Here is a 26,603-nt window from a genome sequence, read left to right on the forward strand (position 1 = left end):
ATAAGAGACTATTGGGATCAATATGTAAACATCGGCAAGTATCCTGATTGTATCAATGAGCTAATATTCTGGAGAGATGATTTGCCTTTATTAAAGGCGGTTGATCTGGTAAAGAACATTTCAAATTTTCATGTTTTTACAGACGCTAGCGATACAGACGCTGCTGGTTTCATACAAAATTCAACAAAAAATTTGCACAAAATGTGGTTAGAAACTGAGCGAGTTAGGAGTTCTACTTGGCGAGAAGTAAAAGCAATTCACGAATCAGTTATGTGTCAGTGCATTTTCGAAACTCGTACAAAACAGTATAGTGACCTTTCACACAGATAACAAGAATGCTGTTAGCATCATAAATAAAGGTAGCATAGTACAAGAGTTACAACAGTTGTCCTTAGAAATTTATAGGTGTTGTTTACTTGAAAACATTACATTACACATTATCTGGTTACCCAGAAAAGAGAACGAGCAGGCTGATTTATTAAGTCGGATTATAGATATTGATGACTGGGGTATTTCTCCAGAGTACTTTCGGTTTTTAGACGACCTCTGGGGTCCACATACCTTCGATAGGTTTGCTAAGTATACAGAAATCAAGTCTGTCCTTCCTGCCAATGACATTTATGTCAGTTTATATCTTCAATATCTAATGCAAATTGCTAAACACTACAGTACTATAGAAGCTGCATGTTACGCTATAAAGTGGGCTCACAGTTTAGCTGGGTTTGAAGACCCATGCGCCTCGGATATAGTTAATTGTATTGTGGAGGCATCTAAAAGAAAGCTTAATATGCCTATTCAGAAAAAAGAACCGATGAATGCAAACATCATGCTCAGTCTTTTTAAGAAATTTGGCGGTACAAATAGTTCGTTAAAAAATCTTAGATTATTAACTATGTGTTTTCTGGCTTATTCAGGATTTTTAAGGTAGTGAATTATGCCAGATTAGAGCTAAGAACATTACATTCGGAGACGATCATATTGATATCTGTATTGAAAGTAGCAAAACCGATTCATATAGAAAAGGAAAAACCGTTTTGATAGCTAAACTTGATCAAGCACACTGTCCTGTTAAAATTTTAAGTGATTATTTAGATAAGCTAAAATAGACAGATGATTTTGTGTTCAGAGCTTTATCGTATTGTAAAAGTACAAACAACTGTAAGCTGAGAAAAAAGAATATACAACTATCTTATACTAGGACTAGAGAGATTGTAAAAGGGCTCTATCGGAAATAGGTTTAAACGCAAGAATTTTTGGTACACATAGTTTTAGGGCAGGCGGTTGCTCAGCCGCTAGTAACTCTGGTGTCTCGGACAGATTAGTAAAGATTCACGGAAGGTGGAAATCTGATATTGCGAAAGACAGTTATATAAGCGACAATTTGAAAAAAAAAAACGCTTATTAGTTTCAAAATCTTTAGGTTTATATCATTTATTACTGCAATTTCTTTCTTTCTTTGTTACAATGTACATTCGAGAATGGTCATCGTGCCAGTCAAGTTTTGGTTATTTCTATTATGAATGAGATAAGAAACAGATTGGGCTGAGGTATAAAGAATATATTTATATTATAAACCTGAGTGGACTTAAATACGGTGGACTCGATTTGAAATTATCGATAAGAGCGTTGACCATTCGCATGTTCACACGTAGTTTTTGTTAGTTATACTTAAGCACATATATATTCGAAAACAGTATTAAATACTTGTTGTAACATTTTCTGTTTGTTTTTTGTAGATTGTTGAGTGCAACTTATTCACTTATTCTGTGAAGTGGACTGTATTTACACAATTTCAAACCTTTGTTATTTGTTATCATTTAATATACATGTATTGCAATTATTTGTTATTATATAAAAGAGAATGTTCATCGTGCCTGACAAGTTCTAAAACTAGTGTCAAGTTTTAGTTATTTCTATTATGAATGGGAGGAGAAACAGATTGGGCCGAGGTATATAGAAATTATATAGTCTAGTATATAAATAATTTAATGTTTGTTTGAACGAAGAGAATTTAGAAAATAAATATATTTATGTACGTGGCGGAAGAATTTTATCGTATTATAATTTTATTAATATAACAATAGAATTGTGGTTTTTCATATATTTTAGGCGGAATATAACCCACAACTGTTACGTAATAATTTGTATTTATATATATATCATAAAAATAACCGCAGTGGTTACATGTAACTGTATGTCTTACAATCCTATCACCATGCGAAATAAAACACTCATTAATTAACATTAATCAGAAGACATTAATATGTAAAAAATGTCACATGACGCATCACTTGTTTACTCTTCGTAGCGGTCACATCGTGAATCATTAATACAAATTATGTAAATATTAACTTCATCGAAAATTATTGATACACAAGAACTCCAACAGTATAAAAATAATTTTGGAAATATAATGTAACCTTCCTTTTTTAACGTTTTCTCAGTCACCACATTTTTAAACCTGACATAAATGTAACACTGTAATACAGTCCAAGTTTGATAATAAAACTAAATGATTTAAAGAAAAGTCAAGCAGCTCGACTAAATGAACTATCCATATTTCCGGTTGAAAAAAAATAAGCATTAAATGGACAACCCTGCTGAACGGAATCGATGGGTTATAAACAGAATAACAAAGGCGACTGAAATGACAAGCAATGCAGTGAAATACAAAAAAATACTTTCAACTATTAGAAAAACAAGGAGGCCTTAGGTGGTAAACGTACAGAGATCAATGAAACTAAAGAAGGAGGCACCTTTTCACTGATACACACTCACATAAATAACGAGAGGATCTTATATAAATAACATCCACCTGCACAAAACAAGTTGCAGATTAGTCGAACACAAGTTCTTAAGAAATCAAACTTTTTTTAAATTGTGGAAATAAATAAAAATAATGTGTACAAGAACGTTTATATGTACACACGTAATTGAATGTTTCTCAGTTTATCTAAATGCAGAATGAAAGATGTTAAAACAGTGTGTCTCAAATCCTACTGTGATGCCCAATAACGACAAGTGAACAAGTCTGATAAATATGTATACACTGAATATAAAAAGATCAACAATTGATAAACGGGCTCTATCGAGGTTTTTCATTTATCTAGGTGTGTATTGACCGTAAGGCAGTCATAAAGTTATTGATATATCTCTGTTAGTAAACTTATTTGAAAAAATACAATTAATTTTAAGAAATATTCTTTGTATTACTTCCATATTCGGTTTAAAACGTAGACAAAAATTTGTCATAATAAATAAGAAAACCGTACTTACAAAGAAGCGCAACAAATTATCCTATTACATTACTAAACTTATTCATAATCTAGTGATGAAATAACCATTTGCGTCGGTGCGCATGAGTACACAATATCCGTACTACAAAGAAGGCATACCACACTAATGATACAAATGAATTAACATGTCACTACTTAAATAAAATATCATATAAACAACAACTTGGTGTAAAAACAAATAAACAACTACACGATTTAACTTGGGAAAACCCACTACTTATTATTTTATTTAACATTTTTACCTGTTATGTCTGTTTGTTTTGTTCACGCATCGTTGTCAATATAATAGAATTTGATGCAACTGTCATACAAGTGAGAAGTTTAGCTAGCTTTAAAAACAGGTACAATCCACCATTTTCTACATATTAAGAAAATACCTGTACCAAGTCAGGAATATGACAGCTGTTATCCATTCGTTTGATCTTTTGATTTTGCCATTTCATTAGGTACTTTCTCTTCTGAATCTTAAGTTAACATTCTTTGGACTTGTCTGATTTTATTGGTATAAAAGACCTATTGTTGGTTTACTGTTTCATCGGGGTTTATTTTCATTTGTAATGCCTGCAGTCTTTAAAAAGCATAAAAAAATAGGCAACTGAAATCAATAATTTAATCCCACTGCTAACTTAGGGTTACGAGCTTCAATACTAACACCAAACAGGAAGCTAGAAAGGTCCCCGAAAATGACTAGAGTAAAGCCATTTAAACAGGAAAACCAACGGTCTTATCGCTATGAAAATTACGAAAAATACTTATGAACCACATCAACAAACCCCAACCACTGAACATCACCACAATTATTTTTAAAGGAGACGTCAAAAGATAAACTACGGTCATTGATTATGGACAAACAAAGAGTACCATAATACAATCAATCTTCTGATCGCCCCTAACTCTTAACGGATTTTGAATAAATTAAACCGCGAATACCGCAAATAATCCGGATATAAATTTCCTCAATGGACACATAAAAATGACAATGTCAAAATTGATGCTTTAGACTTACATCAATATTACAAGTACATGTAATCACTCTTTTAAAAATCATAATTGATTTTGATGACATTGGCTGCCTGAGAAGGGACCCGCTCCAGTCATGCTTCAGTGATACCAAATTTGTACAAAAAAGAGGGCGCGCCCCCTCATCCTTAATCCGTCTCTGTGTTTAATTTTATATAACTATTGTTCTCTGAGATTAATATAATGAACAAATTGCATCTTTTTTTGGGAAAAGGGCGGGCATTGCACTTGTTGGTGTTGGTGTGTTAAAGGCTAGGAGATGATACAGTTCTTTGATACAAATGAGAAATGAAATACTGTTGAAATTTCCGAAAAGATAACGTTTCATCATTAACATCCGTAAGAATTTATTATTTTAGCATTTTTTTTTTTATCCTCGATGCTTTTCAACTACGTACTTTATTTGGTCTTTGTTTTAATTCGAGCGTCACTGATGAGTCTTTCGTAGATTAAACTCGTGTCTGTCGTACACATTTTGAAGCTTGGTATCTATGATCAGTTGATTCCCTTTATGTATTCGTTTCCTACAATACTTATTTAATAAAAAATCATAACAAGTTGCTTTCTTTAAAACATAAAGCAATACGTGAACATAAGACCGCTGACTGATAACCAAAAGATTGTTGTTGAATTTTTGTTTGCTTTTGAATTGAAAGAATATATAGTGTTTACATTCTTGCACAAGTCAGTTGAAAGCAATGCTGAATAGTTACTAACCACGCAAATATTTGTCTCATTCTTCACCGTTTAAAATTTAATTACTTCTTTGGGTACGCATCCTTGCTCATTGGTGCTCATACGTTACATATAATGGCTGATTAAATCTGTGAACGAGGAATCCATGATTTCAATGAAAGTCTTAGCAACTGTGATACCTTTCACGCTTTTTCTTGAGGCAGTTGGCTTTTTAGTAGAATATGCTCAGGAACCTGTAATTCAGTGGTTGTCATTTGTTTATGTGTTACATATTTGTTTTTCGTTCATTTTTTTTACATAAATAAGGCCTTAGTTTTCTCGTTTAAATTGTTTTACGTTGTTTTATCGGAGCCTATTATAGCTGACTATGCGGTATGGGCTTTGCTCATTGTTGAAGGTCGTACGGTGACCTATAGTTGTTAATGTCTGTGTCATTTTGGTCTTTTGTGGATAGTTGTCTCATTGGCAATCATACCACATCTTCTTTTTTATATTGTATATTGTCCTAATATTTATGAATCAAATATAGAGTTTGAATTTGTTTAGGTTAACACAGCGTTGACAAACACCTTAATCTATTCGGTTATAATATCAGGTTCGCGACTTTTTAAAACATATTTCTGCATGTTTGTTGTCATCGTTGCTAACCAAGGGTTACCATCATCTTCCTTCCTTTCCAGGCGGATTAAGATAGAATGTTGGAGACACAAGTTAATGATTTTCATTGCTTGCAGTCGAAACTCGCTGCATCCATTCAAAAAGTGCCTAGACCATGATCACGTGTAAATGTAGAAATGTGCATATAAATAATTACCACGTGCTTATTGTGCATCAAGTCTTTACATCCCGAAACATACGACTATATTTAGTGACAATTTGAATGTTTTTAATCGGCTAATTGAAGTTTCTATGCATGTTTCTTGCACAAATGCATGAATGTCAACGTATATTATTATGTTTCCTGCTTTATCAAGTGTGAAGAATCTAGATGCTACCGTGTTTAACCTCCAAATGGAAGAGCTCAAGTGCTACCATTGGTCAAGAATAATGTATTCGGAATGGGCGTGACTTTAATCTACCGATAGATGGCGCAACATTGTTATAACTAATATTTGCTTAATCAGGTCGATAACTCTAGATTTCCTTGCGTCAGAATGTATTTGCATAGTAATTATCCAAACACAAGGCCAATATGGGCTTGAAAAACTGACCAATCGGGTCAATGAACTACAATGCATTGTGGGCTACTACGAGTATACTACTACTTGAAAACACGTGGAATTTGTGAGAAAACTGTCAACTAATATAGTGTATGGGACTCTCAAAATAAATGTTTTTGCTTTGAAAATATGTTTAGTATAAAATCTTCAATTTGCATGCTCAGATTAAAAAAGTATTGTTTACTTGCTTCACATTTCGACTTTCTTTTTCGCCTTGTAAAAGTAGTTGAACAGGTTTTTTTCCATTGTTATGCATTGTACCTGTGCAATAATTTCACGGCTTGAAACAGTGATATTTCATATAAAGTGACCACTGTCCCGTATGAAAATTTTGTGAGCTCTTTAAAACCTGTATGAGTCATTCCAAAATATTATTGCCTCGAAAAACACGAAAACTGGCACTGAAACACTTTCATCTGTACAGGGTGTGTAAACGTTTTATCAGGACATGAACTAGAAGTAAGAACATCATAATATTCAGTATGCTAAAAATAAATGTTATAAAAGCTGGGACGATAAATAGCTTAATATATTTTGTATAGTTTCATCCATCGTTAAAGTCCGTCTGTCGCTAATTTTATCCCAAAATATACCTCAGAGGTATTTTTATCGTTCGGCTGCTGTCCTATTGAATAATTGACGTATGTGCAATATCTCCAATTATTTAAATCCTCTGGGCCCGTATGCATAGAGCTACTTAAGTTAAGATTTTCCTTAGTAAACACTTAAGTTAAGGAAACTCCGCCCTTTTTATCTAAGTGGTATGCATAAAAAATCTTAAACTAAGTATTTCCTAAGTAAAATCTTAGTTGTTTTAAGTCACGCCCACAAAACTTAAGTGGTATGCATAAAACTCCTTATACTAAGGAAACGCCTAAGATAACACTTAAGTCTAAGGTACCTATAGAGCTACCTTAAATTTTCAAAAATAGTTAAAAATTAGTCGAAAGTTTGCGTTTTTGGTAGAACATTATTATGTTACCTACAATTTGATTGATTAATATATATATATCAGTAATAAACTAATTATTCGTTTATTTATTGCTAAATAATAAGTAAATATTAAAGATCGTCGTTATTTTCTTCGAATCACGTATAATTAACAAATCAAGAGATAACAGTGGGTAGTTATATATACTATTTCCTAATCTCGATGTTATGTATACCGAAAAGTACTGAGTGTTACACACATGTAATTCATGGTACTTTTTTTCTTTTGTTTACTTTGTACGTGCACGGTTTTTTTTAATTATTAAAATACACCGCACCGCGCGGTATCAATTTTAACCGTTAGTTAAAAACCGAATCAAGGAATGAAGAGAGCATGAAAAACCACACTTTATATATGTGTGGGGGTGGTTTCTGTTTTGCCGGGTGGATGCGGTTTGGTGGGGGTGGTGCGTCATTTGAACTTTCAATTCAGTTTTATTCTAAAGATGTAGGGCATACCCTAATTTTTTGTTCACTTACCGGGACAAAATCGAAAAGTTTTAAGACCTACCAGAGGTGGATTTCTTTCATAAAAGGGGGGAGGATATGAAACAATTAGGTTGATTGTTTGGAATCACTGTTACGGCAGTCAGAAGTCCCCACTGCTACACCCCCATGGAATTCGTCGGTTATATAAGGTATTTGTGATACCTTACTCGTTTTAAATTATTTTTTCATATTACCTTATATATTCAGAGAGATATATTGCGGTTCGAAAATATTTCTAAGTTCGTTAAGATGTGGAGAATTTACTTACTGTAATAATTTGTTTTAGTAAAGATAGTAGGACTTTTGAAACATACCCTAGTTTGTATATGGATTTCTGGAAAACAATCTACCCTCCCCCTTTTTTTGTTGTAAAAGGGAAGTGATAAAAATGTTAATTTCACATCAAAATAGATTTTTTTTAAACTATAATCAAATGAAGGCAAGGGTTCTGGACAGGGAGATGGCAGCGCATAATAAGCTCCACGATAAGTGAACATTTTATTGAAAAAAAGTGTTTTGTAAAATTATTTGTTAGCACATGCATGCTTACAATGCTGTACTCAGTCTTGTGCTACGCCACTGATTTAACCTTGATCATGTTTTGTTAGAGTTTAAAACATATTGTTGTCTCCAGAAAATATTACACCCATGAAAGATAATTAAAGATTAAGTAGAGGAGAGTTTTGGATTACCAATGCTCATCCGTCAAAGCATCAACCATACATCAACCATAAAAAGCGTTGTCTTATATGCGCCAATTGTTCATCATTAAACTATGTTACGTTCTATTGAATTGTTTTACATGCCTATATCAATTTAACCCAGCTCTTTAAAATAAAAGCATGCATTGATCAATAAATTAAAATAATCATAACAAACTTTTACACGGATGAGTACATATATATTTATCATACGGTAACTAGAGAAAGGTTTTGATTTAAGTATTCCTTAGTTAAGTGAATACTTAAGTAAGTTTATGCATACCATTTAAGAATTTGACTTAACTAAGGAAATTCTTAGTGAAATCTAAGTTTAAGGAATACTTAAGTTAAGATGTTTTATGCATACGGCCCCTGGATCATAGTGGGCCATTATTACCTATAAGGTTTTTCTAGAACGTGCTTTGTTTATAGAAATAAGAAGATGAGGTATGAATGCCAAATGAGACATCTTTCCATCCAAGACACAATCTAGTAGAGTAAGCAATCATAGATTCAACTAGAACACACCCGTGATATCGCGGGTCCGTGACTGAAGTAAAGTATATAACTATGCGCAAGCCTTATTTTAGTATTAGTACTGTCATCTGATAAAGTCATGCCGATTATAAGATACACAATTTTCTCTGCTTGCAAATCTTTCTGTTTGAACCCGTCGAACTGGAACTTATCAATTATTGGTAATATTAATTATTTGGAAAACAAAAGGTCCTGGAATGGAGTATTTTTTAATCAACAGCATTGTCCTATATTCGTTATAAATAAAGTTGAATTCTTTGATTCGCTGTTTTACGTCATTCCCGCTAACAAATTGAAACTTATTTTTAGTCCAGATTTTTAGTATTCGTATTGTTATCTTAGAAAGTCTTAAGGATTAAAATACTACAATAGGTAACAATTTGACAATTTAGTAGTGTCAACCCTGTGATTATGACCCGTAAATATAGCATATTAATCCTGAATACACCGTTTGGTGGTGCGCCTGTCAGATGCGGAACGTACAGATAAGGTAATAGGTAACAGGTGATTATACTATTGGTATCGGTATCGGACTCGACCCGGAACTTCCTAATTATTGGCAATATTAATTACGTGGAAAACAAAAGGCCCTGGAGTGGTGTAATTTTTGATCTACACCTTTGTACTATATAAGTTGTATATAAAAGTGAATTCTTTGATTCGTCGTTTTTACGTGATGACGGCTGACAAATTGGACCTCGTAATTTTAGTATTATAGATGCTGAAAAGTAAGCTATAAAGGGACCACGAATCACAAGTGCAAAACAATCCAAAGAACAAAAAAACAACGGCCTTATTTTATATACTCAAGGAGAAGAAATTTATCCAATAGATAAAAGAAATACAATAGGTTTAGACTCCATTTTCAGAAAACGAAATCTGTAACAAACATAAACTTTTAGCCACCGCTTTACAAGCAGAGCCAAATACAATGAAAGTCCCAACCATGTATTGGCTTCCGAAGCTACACAAAACCCCTTACAAATATAGATTTATTTCGTCTTCAAGCCATTGTTCAACTACTAAATTGTCTATTCTTCTTACCGGCACACTTGGTACAATTAAAAACCTGATAATAAATTGTTCAAATAAGGCCTTCGAAAATAGTGGAATAAATTACTTTTGGAGTGTCAAGAACTCGTTGGAAGTACTTGATAAATTGCATGCTTATATTGGTGATTTTGAATCTGTTCAAAGTTTTTGATTTTTCTACCCTGTATACCACATTGCCTCACATTCTCATTAAGAAAAAATTCACACACCTAATTAAATGGGCATTCAAAAAATCAGAATGTGAATATATATGTTCAAACTCTTTTAGGTCATTTTTTAGTAGCAATAAACAAAAAAACTATGTTAATTGGACATGCTTTGATACTATATATGCCCTTGAATTTTTACTAGATAACATTTTTGTTCGCTTTGGAGATTCCGTATATCGTCAAATTATCGGAATTCCAATGGGGACTAACTGTGCACCACTTATTGCGGACCTGTTTTTGTATTGTTATGAGTTACAATTTATGACAAAAATAAGCAAAGACCCATCGAAACAACATCTGATAAACAAATTTAATAATACTTTTAGATATTTGGATGATATTTTGGCTCTCAATAATGACGACTTCAGTATGTATATTAATGAAATTTATCCTGTTGAACTTACTTTAAATAAAGCTAATACTAACAATGACCACTGCCCTTTTCTCGATCTTGATATCTATATCACTAATGGAAAGCTGAATACTAAAATTTATGATAAAAGGGATGATTTTTCATTTCCTATCGTTAATTATCCGTTTTTAGATGGTGACGTTCCCTTGTCACCATCTTACGGTGTTTATATATCTCAACTTGTACGATTCGCTCGTGTATGTAGCAATGTTTTAGATTTTAACGAGAGAAATTCATGTATTACTGAAAAATTATTACACCAGGGTTTTCGATATCACAAACTAGTCTAAACATTTACTAAATTTTATCATCGGTATAAAGACATCATTCGTAAATATAGCTCAACATGCAGACTTCTAATACGTTTAGGTATTTCACATCCAATTTTTTATGGAAATATTCTTTATAAAGCACAAAGGTGTCAGTATTCACCTCAGAAACTTACAAAACCTTTGAATAGACTTATTAAGAAGGGATATAATTACGATACTGTTGTCAAGTCATTAAAGATTGCATATTTTGGCGTTAATATTGAGTCACTGATAAGGTCTTTGCATCGGAACTAAACACATTTATTCTAAAAACAGTTGTTGGCATGACACGGGTTATGTTCTTCTCATATATGTTATGATGGTATGATACTAAACCCCTAACGGGAAGGATTGTGCCTGATGTTCATATGATGAAATCATAATTTTTCAGTCAGTTTAATTGAAGTCTGGAGCTGGCATGTCAGTTAACTGCTAGTAGTCTGTTGTTATTTATGTATTATTGTCATTTTGTTTATTTTCTTTGGTTACATCTTCTGACATCAGACTCGGACTTCTCTTGAACTGAATTTTAATGTGCGTATTGTTATGCGTTTACTTTTCTACATTGGTTAGAGGTATAGGGGGAGGGTTGAGATCTCACAAACATGTTTAACCCCGCCGCATTTTTGCGCCTGTCCCAAGTCAGGAGCCTCTGGCCTTTGTTAGTCTTGTATTATTTTAATTTTAGTTTCTTGTGTACAATTTGGAAATTAGTATGGCGTTCATTATCACTGGACTAGTATAACTTTGTTTAGGGGCCAGCTGAAGGACGCCTCCGGGTGCGGGAATTTCTCGCTACATTGAAGACCTGTTGGTGACCCTCTGCTGTTGTTTTTTATTTGGTCGGGTTGTTGTCTCTTTGACACATTCCCCATTTCCATTCTCAATTTTATTAGATCCAACGCTGCAATTTTCACAAACATATCAAAGTTCCCACTTTGTCGCACATAAACATGGATAAAATCATTAATAATGATATTCTTTATTGTCAAATAAAATTTCTTAAACATGTTTGTGACAAACTGCAGAAAAAAACTGAACATACATTCATATTAATGATTTTATTAAGGTTGGCAAATGTCTGAGTCCGTTAAAGAAATAAAAATTATCTAATATCTCCATTAGAAATAAAAACGAACTTTGCAAAGACAAAATGAAACTACAGTTTGCTTCACTACCTTCAGGAAATGGGATATGATTTCCAACGGGACAATTATCTACTTAAGCTCAAATGAAGTGGATGAAACTAATGATATGCAAACTTCAACAATGAGAAAAACTCATTCCTTATAAACGGCTAAAAATGGCCCCGCTTGATGAGTATACGTTGTTGTTTCTTAAAAACAAATGAACGAACACATTCTTATCGGCAATTTAAATTACCTTTTAATCATAAAAGAAGGTACAATATCATTAAAAAATAGTGAAAACCCCATCAGATATTTGACAAACTCCAAGTCTTGGCCTTTTTGAACGAACTCAAAATTCAAGGATCACATATTTTTCTTTAACTTTCTGTACGAAAGTTGCTGCCCTCATAAATATTAGCACCGACTGTTATCGACGACTAACCTTATACTAGTAATTGTGTTTTCACTGTTGTTTCGTTGCTGTCTGGTGGACGAAACCTGAAATCTCCGTATCAAACATCAAACATATTAATGGCTATATACCGGATAGTGAAAACACTTGTTTCTTCGCATAGAAACAACTCTTCGTTAAACTGAGCATAGAACGAATACTTTTTATCACGAACTATAAATGTGGATACATAAAATGAAAAACTTAGCGAAAATGTTGATCCCGCATTGCACAAAAAAAATGTGTTGTATTTCAGGAATTAACACGTGTTCTTCGTTGATAGTAAACACGTAGTAGCCCTTCGTGCATTGTTAATCATGTAATGAATTGGTCAAACACCCAGGTAAACATAAATTGCGTCACACGTAAATAAACAGTTACATGTGCGAGGACATAAGTATGCTACATTTTTGTAATTCATGCATTTCCATATATGGTAGAGTTCCCGACCTGTTAATCTGCTAAGGGTGGAGAGGACAGGGGGGATCGGAACCCATGGCTAGCGAAGATGCATGTTTGTTGTATTTATTTAAATAAACCTTATTTTTTTGCATCTTTTCATCTTCACCAAAAACTGTACCTAGTGTAACCTTCATGCAAATTTGAATCAGTCAATCATTGAGTTTGGGTTTCCTTGCATACATAGTTTAGCGCTATTGGATGAAAATTTCAACGTGATAAACCATTAAAATATTTTTTTTTTTTTTTTTTATCAACGTACGAAATATAATATAGAACTTGAATGCAATTTAATGAAACTGTTTTTGGCCATTTTTGTTTTAATGTTTACAGTAAGGACAATGCCACTTCAAGAAATTTAATAATTTGAATATCGAATTACTGGACTATAAGTAACTGTTGCTGTATTTTGGATACTACCAGACAATGTTCTTAACAGTCACTAGTAAAACTAACGATTTTATTTTTGTATGGGAAAGATTTGAGTGAATGCTTACTTACTGAGCCCTTAATGGAATATGTTCAGATCTATTAAACTTGTCTAACACGAGAGACACACAAATATCTTAAAGGAATAAAGTGAACGATAGGATTGTAGGCAGTTTGAGTCAGTTCTAACAACATTTGCATGTGCAAGTCCACATTTTGGAATCGTAGTTGACGTATGCTTTATATTATTGTTTTTTTGTTATTTGAAATATATTTTTAGAGGTTTAGCGCTATAAAACCAGGTTTAATCCACCATTTTCTACATTTAAAAATGCCTGTACCAAGTCAGGAATATTACAGTTGTTGGTCAGTTGTTGTCCATTCGTTTTTGATGTGTTTTGTCATTTGATTTTGCCATGCGATTAGGGACTTTCCAATTTACTTTTCCTCTGATTTCAGTATTTTTGTGATTTTATTTTTTCCCACTTTTATAGACTCGGAAGCGATTTTGAGCTAAAGCTTTGTATAGACACTTTAAGTACTGTATTTTGCCCTCTGGGTCGCCTCACATTTTGCCGTTGGGTGGATGTATCATTGAAAAGACACCAAACGCTTTACTGTTAAAGGAATGGAAATTGGCAAGTAAAATTCAGAGTGTAAGATGGTAACCAAGTCAACAAGTTCAAAGAAGAGAATTACAGCGAACTGAATACGGTGACCTATAGTTGTTAATGTCTGTGTCATGTTGGTCTTTTGTGGATAGTTGTCTCATTGGCAATCATACCACATCTTCTTTTTTATATGAACTATTGTCATTATTCCATATATTATGTAGAAGGTTATGTACCTTGAGCCTGCTTTCAGTTTTATATGCTACTTTACTTTCGTTTTCTTTGAGTATTTTTTAAGAATATTATAGACCTCAAATCTGAAATAATCTATACTCTTCTATGTGGGTTATTTAGTGTGAATCCCATTTTTTATGTTATTTCTTCATAGAAAGAAATATAATATTACCGTAAAGGTTGTCTTTCGCCATCTTGGATTGTAAAGAACAGAGAACCAAGGGTCCAGATTTTTAATAATGTTAGCAAAATTTGATCCAGGAATGCATATAACTAACGTGAATTTTAATTTAAAAGAACAAATGTTCATGATTATAACTTTTAAATGTTAATATCGGTAAAAGTGTAAATTATTTTTACTTGATTTTTACTTGATTTTTTAATATTGGCATTTTCAGGGAAAGTACCTCTAAAACAGTGCATTTTCTGTAGGAATCTGCATGGAATTTTGCTATTTTGTATTGTAGCCAGAAAAAAACGTACGGTGACCCTATCTTTTCTTTTGATATTCCCAAAAACATTCACTAAAAGCTACATTCTCGTATTTCATTTTACAATTCTATCATTTAGTTAGTTTTTAATTACATAATGTTGTTCCTTTCTGTACAATTTATACACTTTATTTGGTATTAATTAAGACTAAAATTTCAATAATATACTACGAATATTGAACTTCCAATTTCTTCATGTAATCGAATTAACAAAAAACACATGGCAAACACACCTTACCTGATAGCACGAACGGAAACCTAACGGATGAAAATAAAAGTTGTCCGTTGACAAAATTGTTATCCGTTAGGAGTCCGTTTATGTACTAACCAAATAAAACGGACGCGTAACGAATGCATTTATAACGGACACACAACGGATATGCAACGTACGAGAAACGGAAACGTACCGGACAGAACGGATGTCGAAATAGACTGGTTCCTAATATCACTATGTTACACATATACCAATATAACCTCGTGAGAGAGTATGCTAATAGCTAATGCCTGGAACGTAGTCCCGGGAACCAGGATAATGACGAACGTACATCCAACGGACGAGTACTGCATAAAACGGACACCTAATGGAAGCGTACCGGATAAAACGGATGAACAGAGATATACAGAAAATTTTAAGGCATAAAAATACATGTAAATCGCATAAATATTCAAAAAGTTTCTGTGTAACTGGTTTTGGTTTGTTCTCCAAAATGCAACCATATGGGTAGTGTCTAATCTGAATAAGATTTGTTGATAGTGAAGACGTGCCCTTTAGGGAATATAAGACTTCATTACACTAAAAAAATCAGACATACCAATGATTGGCATATCTGACGCGAATTTTTCATTCGTCATTTATCCGTTTCAGATCCGGTCATCATCCGTTTTATCCGTTATACGTCCGGTAGAAGTCCGTTTCACATTCGTTCGACATCCGTTTTATCCATTAAACGTCCGGTAGACGTCCGTTGGTGAATTTGTCTACAAGACCTCCAACGGATGTATAACGGACAAGTAACGGATACGAAACGGAAGCAAAAGGGACGAGTATAGTACAAAACGGACGTTTAACGGACATTTTATCCGTTGGACGTCCGTTCAAAGTTTTGAACATGCTCAAAATTTTCCAACGGACAGAACGGACGTCGACGGATAAAACGTACGCTAAACGGACATGAAACGGATATGGACGGACGTCTAACGGATAAGAACGGACGTCTAACGGATAAGAACGGACGTCTAACGGACATCAACGGATTGAAAAAAAGTTATCTGTTAGGCGTCCGTTCGAGCTATCCGGTAAGGTGTGACCGATGCTTTACGCTTCTACACCGATCCCGCTACGATTATACTACGTTCTCAACGCGCTTATTCTGCGACCTCACTACGCTTATCAAGATCTTTCTGCGTTCATCACGTTCTTACTACGACCATACCACGAGTTATCCGATTGCAACACGATCTTACCACGCTTCTACTGCGATTATAACACGTTCTTACCACTATTATACTACATTCGTGATCTTACTATGTTCTCATCAATAACGTCAACATCGTGTTCCATATAAATACTGTTCCATTCCTTATATTTCTGATTAATACATAACAGTAGATTCCTCGGACACAACACAGTTATGCCACCAAAATCTCTCAGAATACGTGGGCGTGGTGGTAAGAGTAGATGTTGAGGCAGAGGGAGCTCTTATAGTAACGAATCCTGATCTAGAGATGTCGAGCCGACCAATGCAACCTGAATCACAACCTACTGCTGGTCCATCAAGCTCAAATTACGATGTTTTAGTGAACGATAGCAGGGATGACACAGATGTGTCAAGCATGGTTGAGCAGTTAAAGAAAAAGATTGCATACAGACAAACAAAACATGGAAAGCTTTTTATAAATTTCATGTGAAAAAAGACAATGCACACGATGGTCGTAGTATGACCGTAGTCAGGTCGTAAGAAGAGCGTGCTAGAATCGTACTATGATCTTGAACAGCGTGGGGTAAACAGGTATAGTCGTAGTAGAAGCGTAGATGGGTCGCAGTGAGAACTAGATGGTCGTAGTGAGGTCGTGGTAACGTCGCTGTGAGATAGTAGCGCGGTCTCTACGAATAGAAACACGCTTTAGCTACGCTCCCGCTACGATGGTACAGCGACCTTCACGATCTTACAACGACCTTACTACGCTCTCACTACGATTCTACTATGATCTTAATTCGCCACGACCGCATCACGATTGTTTTGAACATGTTCAATGTTGACCACGCTCATCACGTTCTTGAAGACATCACCACGACCTTATTACGACCTTACTGCGATCTACACGATCGTACTACGATTGTCAAAATTTGCATTTTTTCACAGATCGTAGTGCGATGGTGGTCTAGTGGGACAGCGGTATTACAAGGAAGTTATTAAATTAAGAGTTCCAAATGGTGAAGTTGAAATCATCCCTTCGTAAATTTCACGGACGCCATCACGAGTTGGTTGACCGTTATGGAATAACCATTTCACAGATGATATCGGATATGTTCCTTATGTCGTTACTACAATACCATTCCCTTTTCACGAATTTGATCTATCGAATTATACTATTTACCGCATTTGTAATATAACAAAATCAACACGACATGTGCCACATGTGGAGCAGGATCTGCTTACCCTTCCGGAGCTTCTGAGAACAGCCCTAGTTTTTGATGGGGTTCGTGTTTCTTAGTCTTTAGTTTTCTATGTTCTGTCTTCTGTATACTATTATTTGTCTGTTTGTCATTTTATTTTTAGCCATGGCGTTGTCAGTTTATTTTCAATCTATGAGTTTGACTGTCCCTCTGGTATCTTTCGTCCCTCTTTTCTAAATGGAAAAAATATGAACAAAATTGAAGGTTTTACTGGAACTCCGTGAATAGAAGTAAGCAATGAAAGTTGTTTTCAAAACACTATACCCCAATCTGGAAAAACCAAGGAAATCGTTAAGCAGCTTGTATTTTCTTAAAACAGTCCAATCATATTTAGACATATCTTATCATGTTTGGTATAGATCTATCCTGTTTGACATTGTCCAATCATGTTTTACAGTGACATATCGTGCTTTACATTGTCCTCTCATGTTTGACATTGTCCTCTCATGTTTAATTGTTGTCTTGCTTACATTTAAATCAAAGCTGGCGATGTTGACACAAAATTAAAAAAAATATTCTTGAATTTTCCGAAAAGCAGTAATACAGCAAATTTCCCAAATATCACAATGATTAAAGCATATTTTCCTGTTTTGGTTAACCATGTCAGTCCTTTTCTGCAACTTCATTTCTTAAAGTACAACTGTATTTACAAACCTATGACCGGAATTTGGGATCATCTTTACCTTGCGAAAACTGACTCAAGGTATAGTTTTTAAAAATAATATGATTAATCAACAAAAGAAAGTGAGAGAATTTGTGCCCCAAAAAAGCAACCCAACGACACAACATATTCAAAATACATAAAAAAAGTTAACATATGGCCATGATCTTCAACTACATAAATATAACAAAATTCACATTACTTTTGTCTTTTTTTTAACCTAATTCAGAAATATATTTCACGAACTCGATAATTCTATATAGCATGATATATATGTCATAATTTCAACTACATGTATTTCATTGTATCACCCTTTCTAGTTCTATATAGCGATGGTTATAATTTTAGTGTTGAAAGTCATATAAATGTGATTAAAGAATTACAATCTGTTTTATGTCTGTAAACACGGACATTATTTTGCTTAAGATGTTAGTGATTGTTTTATTTGATTTTTACAATGGTAAGTGTCGACCAAATCCCGCCATATATATAATAGGTACCAGTATAGTATACCCACAGACTATCATTAGGATGTAACTGTCGTACTAGAACAACAGAACCGGTATGTTGCATTAAAGAAGGAAGATTACTGGTATAAGCAATCCTTGTGTACGATATCGTATTTCCATTCAGGGAAATGTAGTAGTTAGCATTATTGGTCTTGGAGTAGATTGAAACCGCTATTATGTATAGTCCCTCCTTCTCCACCATAAACTTCCCGGTACTTTTATATGTTGGTAGATTGTTGATGCCAACACTAAATTTGATGTAATCAAACTTTATAATGCCTTGTAACCTTCCATTGAATGAAGGATGAGCTGTCATGGCCACTGAAAAAAAAATTGAATGTTATGAAAACAATTTTATTTATCTTATAAAACATATATTAAAAACAATAGTATAGATATGTGTGAAATACCTTTTCCTGAAAAATCATACATATGTATGCTTACTAACTGACTATATTTCTTTTATCACTTAAGCAATTGCATTTCGTGAAACTCATTTATTTTGTTATCAATATAGAAATCAATATAGGTTTTAGATAATAAGTAAAGAAGTTATAAACCGATATAACAGTACATGTTTGTACAGTACATTAATTTATTTGTATACTTATGAACTATCATTATGGTTTATTGCTATAGAAGGGAATATCCGCCATAATTATTCAATTGTTGAATGCAATTTCTAAATTTGTTACTATGGCAAGTTCTCGTCAAAACTATGTTTAAAACATTTTTCGAAAATTTTACACACTGAGAATTTAATAAAAACACACTGAGATTAAAAAAACTAAAAACATATACTGAGAATAAGAAATTACACACTGAGATTACATAAAGACGCACTGAGATTACGAAAAATGAAAAACACACACTGAGAATTGAAAATTACACACTGAGAATTGAAAATTACACACCGAGATTTCCAAAAGACACACTGAGATATAATAAACTGAAAAACACACACTGAGAATTTTACATTACACACTGAGATTTGTGCGCACTTTTATGCGCACATATCTAATTAGCATACGTAATCTTAATCTATAATAATTACAAGCTTAAAACAACTAGGGGACATAACTCGTTAGTCCTTCAATCTGGAGCTAAATGTTTTATAAAATACATTAGCAATACAACGTTAAAGACTAATAGAATAAGACAAATACCCATTTACTCTCATTACAAAATATAACCAGAGACATGTATTATATGTCTCTGATATAACCAAATGTTGAAAACTTTATTAAAATTATAAGAAATCATCGGAACAATCTACAAAAAGACAAACAATGCAATGACATGTTCACCCAAGTGTCTATTATAACATATGAACGTAACAGCAAAAATATAAATAAAAGATTACCTTGCGAAATCAGGGTAACAGTTGAAAGACTTTTGAAAAAGGACCTATGTTTAAACAGTTTTAAGCAAACAATACCAATACACCGTTAGCAATAATATTAATCTGAATTATATTGACAAATAACTTATGAATATGAGTTAGCAAAATTTATTATGAACGTTGGTTGAAGGAACCGCATTTCATAATAATGACAAGAGTTCTAGAGACTATGATAAATTATTCATCTCATGAATATTCATTAGTAATTTGTCATTAAAGTGAGAGGGTTAGCGCTATAGAACCAGGTTTAATCCACCATTTTCTACATTTAAAAATGCCTGTACCAAGTCAGGAATATGACAGTTCTTGTCCATTCGTTTTTGATGCGTTTTGTTATTTGATTTTGCCATGTGATTATGGACTTTCCGAATTGATTTTCCTCTAAGTTCAGTAATTTTGTGATTATACGTTTTGCATATTAATCTCAATGTGTATTTTTGAAATCTAAGTGTGTAATTAACAATTCTCAGTGTGTGTTTTTCAATTTATTTAATCTCAGTGTGTCTTTTTAAACTCTCAGTGTGTAATTTTAATTTCTCAGTGTGTGTTTTTCATTTGTTTTAATCTCAGTGTGTAATTTTAAATCTCAGTGTGTCATTTCGATTTCTCAGTGTGTTAATTTAGGTTTTTTAATCTCATGGTGTAATTTTTTCGAAAAAAGGATTTAAACATAGTTTTGACGAGAACGGCTTGCCATATGTTACATGCATTTTCTTAAATTTGTAAAATGTTATTTCTTAATTTGTAACATGTATTTTCTTCATCTATTGCATGGATTTCTACATTTCAGCTTGATAAATGTAAAATGTTACTTTTTTAAAATGTGTAATGCAATTTCGTTATAGTTATTGACCAAGCAAGTCGGTATATTGGATTTAATCAGCATAGCTTGGGTGACCCTGATTCACCCGAACGACGTAGGAGTTCTGGTTAAAGGGTCACACGAGCCGTGCAAATTAAATCCAATATACCGATTTGATTGGCCATTTACTGTTTTAACACATGACGCCATTAATTTATGTGAACGTTTTAGAAATATGCAAACGATATTCCGCAATCCACGGCTCATAGGAAAGTTTCTTGTAGAATATAGAAAGTTGGAAATGAGCCTTTATCATGTTTATATAATAGAGGTTGGTAAGTTTTAAATTATTATTATTTTTTTTTATATTTAGACTTCTTCCTAAATTGTTACATTATTTGCGATTTAATTGTAATTTTTTTCGATCGTTTCTGTTAAATTTAATCATAATATTTTTTGGAAATAAGTGACTATTAATACTTTGACATATTGTACTTTCAAATCGGTGTTATTGAGTAGATATTAATTGATATGCTTAGAGAAAGATGAACCGAGAAAGATGTTAGTACATAAATTTAAAATGTTAGATAAACAGAAACAACGATTTTCTTTCCAATCTTTAACCCCTCCCCCCCGACCCCAAATGTATTGAGTCTAAAATTTATTCAAATCAGATTTCAATATTCTTAAATACATGATTTATTTGTTTGGCAGAAACTATTAAAAATCATTATTATCTTTTTTGCCTTTAACACAGATTTATAAAGCCGTAAGGGGACACACAAAACATTAGAAATTTTTTTTTTTAATTCAAGATCACGATAAAACATTACCGTTTTACCGAGATCTCGATAAAAAATATATCGTTATCTCGATAAAACGAAATTGTTATATCGAGATCTCGGATTATTAAATCGTTATCTCGGATTATTAAATCGTTATCTCGATTTATTATATCGAGATCTCGATTTATTATATCGAGATCTCGGATTATTATATCGAGATCTCGGATTATTATATTGTTATCTCGGTTTAATATATAGTTTCGTTTTCTCGAGATAACGATATAATAATCCGAGATCTCGATATAAGGGTTTCGTTTTCTCGAGATAACGATATAATAATCCGAGATCTCGATATAACAGTTGCGTTCTCTCGAAAAAACTTAACTGTTATATTGAGATCTCGAATTATTAAATCGTTATCTCGGTTTAATATATCGAGGTCTCGATAAAAAATGTATCGTTATCTCGAGAAAACGAAACTGTTATATCGAGATCTCGGATTATTATATCGTTATCTCGAGAAAACGAAACTCTTATATCGAGATCTCGGATTATTATATCGTTATCTCGAGAAAACGAAACTATATATTAAACCGAGATCTTGGATTATTATATCGTCATCTCGATTTATTAAATCGAGATCTCGGGATTATTATATTGTTATCTCGATTTATTAAAACGAGATCTCGGATTATTAAATCGTTATCTCGGTTAAATATATCGGGATCTCGATACAAATATATCGTTATCTCAATAAAACGAAACTGTATTTCTGAATTCGTCATTTTGTTGTTATCTAACAAATACCCAATTAATATAAAAAAAAAAATGCAAAGCATTCTTTAAAAATTTTAACTTAATTCATTCATTTATTTAGTTTCAGAGAATAAACTAGTGGATTTCCCTAACTATTTTTAACCGAAATTCCATTGTACAATGTATGGACGACCTGAATACCAAAACATATATATAAGTATTAAAATACTCAACGTATTCTTTATTTTTATTTTCACGTTACCTTTGCTGTTAATAGACCTCAATTAAAAGCCTATTAATAGAGGAACAAAATTTATATAGTCAATATGTTCCGCAACGCATATTAGAGAAGTATTGAAGGACCTAAAAATAGAAATACGGCTGAACATTATGAAAAAGCTTATTTTAAATAATGGAATGAACTTCAGCGACCCGTCAGCCACAAATTAAGGAAAACTTTATACACCATTTGAAAGCTTATTAAAAGAGGAACAAAATGATATAAATAGTATGTGCCGCAATGACAGTTAGAGAGGTTAATGAGGACCTAAATGCCAAAATACACGTGAATATTAAGAAATGGCCAATTTTGAATAATGGAATGGATGTTTGGAATATTGGAATAGACTGTCGCGACCCTTCAAGCCCTAATTCCAAATATACAGTATACCTAATTCGAAAGCTTATTAATATACCATTGTATCCCTCTTTCTTTAAGCTTTCAAGTAGTGTATAAAGGGGTCGAAGGGTCTGCGTTACTCCTCTAATAAGCGTTGCGGAACATATTGACTATATGTCTTTTGTTTTCTATAAATAAGCTATATAAGGTATAAGGTATGTATGTAATTAGGGGCCGAAGGATTGCAGCAGTCCATTCCATTTTTCAAAATATCGATTCCATTATTCAAAATAAGCTATTTCTTAATGTTCACGCGTATTTCGACATGTAGGTTCTATGTCAATCCTCAAATATGCGTTGCGGAACAGATTGACTATATGTCTTTTGTTCTCTATAAATAAGCTTTTGAATGAGGTATAAGGTATGTATGTAATTAGGGACTATAAGATCGCAGCAGTCCATTCTATTATTCAAAATATCCCTTCCATTATTCAAAATTGGCTACATATTTCTTAACGTTCACGCGTATTTAGGCATTTAGGTCCTCCGTAACCCACTCTAATGGTCATTGCGGCACATATTATTTATGACCATTTTGTTTCTCTATTAATAAGCTTTCAAATGGTCCATAAATTTTTCCTTAATTATGGGCTGACGGGTCGCAGAAGTTCACTCCATTATTCAAAATAAGCTATTTTATGATGTTCACCCGTATTTCTTTTTTTAGGTCCTTGGTTACTCCTCTAATATGCGTTGCAGGACATATTGACTATATTCCTTTTGTTTCTCTATTAATAAGCTTTCGAATAAGGTCTAATGTATATCTGTATAGGGTCTGAAGGGTCGCAACAGTCCATTCCATTATTCAAAATATCCCATTCATTATTCAAAATTAGCTATTTTAATAATTTTCACGCTAATTTTGGCATGTAGGTCTTCTGTAACCCCTCTAATGGTCATTGCGGCAAAATGGACATGTTATATCTATAAATATGGCAGGAAGAACATCAAAGGTACTGTGAAAATAAACAAATGGTAACGTTGAGTATTTTAATATATTTATATGTTTTGGTAGTCAGGTTTTCCATACATTGAACCAAGGAATTTCGGTTAATAATAGCTAGGGAAGTCCACTAGTTTATTCCCCGAAACTAAATAAATGAATGAATTAAAGTTAAGTTAAAATTTTTAAAGAGTGCTTTGAATTTTTGTTTCTGATATTAATTTGAATATTTGTAACATCAGAATGACGAATTCAGAAAAACAGATTCGTTTTATCGAGATAACGATATATTTTAATCGAGATCTCGATATATTTAACCGAGATAACGATTTAATAATCCGAGATCTCGTTTTAATAAATCGAGATAACGATATAATAATCCGAGATCTCGATTTAACAGTTTCGTTTTCTCGAGATAACGATATATTTTATATCGAGATCTCGATATATTAAACCGAGATAACGATTTAATAATACGAGATCTCGATATAACAGTTTCGTTTTCTCGAGATAACGATATATTTTTTATCGAGATCTCGGTAAAACGGTAATGTTTTATCGTGATCTCGAATTAAAAAAAAAAAATTCTAATGTTTTGTGTGTCCCCTTACGGCTTCCGTATTAGATTTAAGATTTTTAATTACATTGTGTGCGCAAAACTAAAAAATAAAATGTTATGTCCCAGTTTATATAATAAAAAAGTCAGGAGAAACCTTTCTGATTTTCATCAGAGGCCTCGTTTTCCAAAAATTCTAAGTAGTTCTTCTACTGTAATCACTAGACTAGACAGTCAACACTGAGGGTTTGAGGACGGGCTCCGCCCGTACGGGGGTTTTCGAGTATTAATTGATTAGCACTGTCAGTTTTCCTATCAAAGGTGTGTGGCTTTCTCCGGACACTCTGGCTCCCTCTACCAATAAAAACGGGCGCCACAGAACAGCCGAAATGTGGCGCTTAAAAGTGACATTAAAACACCAACAATCTTTTTTTCTTATTTTGAAACGACGATGTTTGTATACAAAGTGTTTACTTAATCAACTTTTGTTAAACTTCAAGTCAGATGGCGGATATTGTTTTAATTTTTATTATTTTTTTGGAGGGGGCGAATAAGTTGGTCATCTTTGAATTGGTCAACGTTACATTTTAAGTCTCGCTACAAACGATGATATTTTTTAATTTTATAGAGTACGTGTAACACCCCTTTGAGAATCCAGGAAACGCCCCTGAAAGGTAATTAAGAATAAATTTGAACTTTGCAGTATATTTGAGGAAGTTAATGCACACCTTAGCTGTGCATTATTCAGATTATAGCACAGTAAGAACAAAGAGATTTTATCCATGCCATGTGTTAAATATATTGTTAACGTATTTTCTTCGTTCGTTACATAAAACATGCAGCTGCCCACCAATAAGAAGTTCTGTTTCTGAAGAACAACTGCAAGTTAAAATAAATCCGCAAGTTACAAATCAAAAAGTTTTACACATTAAGAAGTTTTACAAATCAAAAATATAATAGTTCTACAATATTACACGTGTTTACACGCCATTATTCCGACAGCACATTAGTCCAACAGCCCATTAAACCGATAGCCTAATGGTCCGACAACCCATTAGTCCGACAACACAATATTCCGACAACTAATTGCTCCGACAGCATAATAATCTGACAACCCATTAGTCCGACACTTATCAATTATCAGGGTATCAGGGTAAAGTAACATGTGTCTGAATTATTACGTATACTAGAACACACCCGCGAAATCGTGGGGAAATAGAGCGTATGTAAACTGTAAAAAAAATATAACTGGAGAATTCCAGGAGAGTTATCAAAAGTCAAAGGTACTTGGGGACTGAGCAAATTTTATTTTTTTTGCCCTCCCCCTTTTTTCCAAATACCGATTTTTATTCTTTCTGTTTTTCTGTATACTATGAACATACATATATTATATATATACTATAATTACTATATGAGAAAACGGTCACTGATATATTAAAAGTCACCCCAGTAAACTATTGGAATTTATAGTAAATTATAGAAAATTTATACAATTTATTCATAGTATATGTATGCAGTATACAGAAATATTTCAGTGACCGTCGTGGAAAGAAAACTATTGGAATTCATAATATATATATAAATAGCAAATACACTTTATCTATAGTATATGTATGATCATAGTATACAGAAAAACACAAAAATATAATTGTTCTGTCCCAAGTACTTATGCAAATTGTGTTTAATTTCAAAACAGGCATAAAGGGCAGCGGAAGTCTTTTATATTTCTCAAAAAGTCAGTCCGATGACGGGAAAAATAATCATATGAGCGCTTATATTTTCGTTTTCCTCCAAATATAACCCAAACTGAAATACTTTAGCAAGGCATGATGATAAATGCTAGAAACACACCCGCGAAATCGCGGGCATCCAGAGCGTGGTTGAAAGCCAGTACATGTAAAGTGTTGTAGGATGAATTTTTGTAAAAATATTAATGACTGGAGAATTTCAGGAAAGTCAATAAAAGTTAAAGGTTCTTGGGGACAGGACAATTGTTTTTCAAGCCCTTCTCCCTTTTTTTCTCAAAATTTCCATTTTTTTTCTATTTATTTCAATATGAACATACGTTTATGAACATACATTACTATAAATAAA

General features: G+C 33.0%; 1 protein-coding gene across 1 annotated transcript in view; it reads right to left on the reverse strand.

Moving 5' to 3' along the window:
* LOC143076504 (zinc transporter ZIP12-like) overlaps positions 1 to 3,374 on the reverse strand; it is a 52,846-nt gene extending 49,472 nt beyond the window's left edge. Inside the window, exon 1 of the mRNA XM_076252323.1 lies at positions 3,277 to 3,374. The gene's annotated coding sequence lies outside the window, so the exon portion shown is untranslated. The remainder of the gene's footprint in view (positions 1 to 3,276) is intronic.
* Between the last annotated feature and the right edge of the window lie 23,229 nt (positions 3,375 to 26,603).

Source organism: Mytilus galloprovincialis, chromosome 5 (genome assembly GCF_965363235.1).
Source record: "Mytilus galloprovincialis chromosome 5, xbMytGall1.hap1.1, whole genome shotgun sequence".
In the NCBI taxonomy this organism is placed as follows: Eukaryota; Metazoa; Mollusca; class Bivalvia; order Mytilida; family Mytilidae; genus Mytilus; species Mytilus galloprovincialis.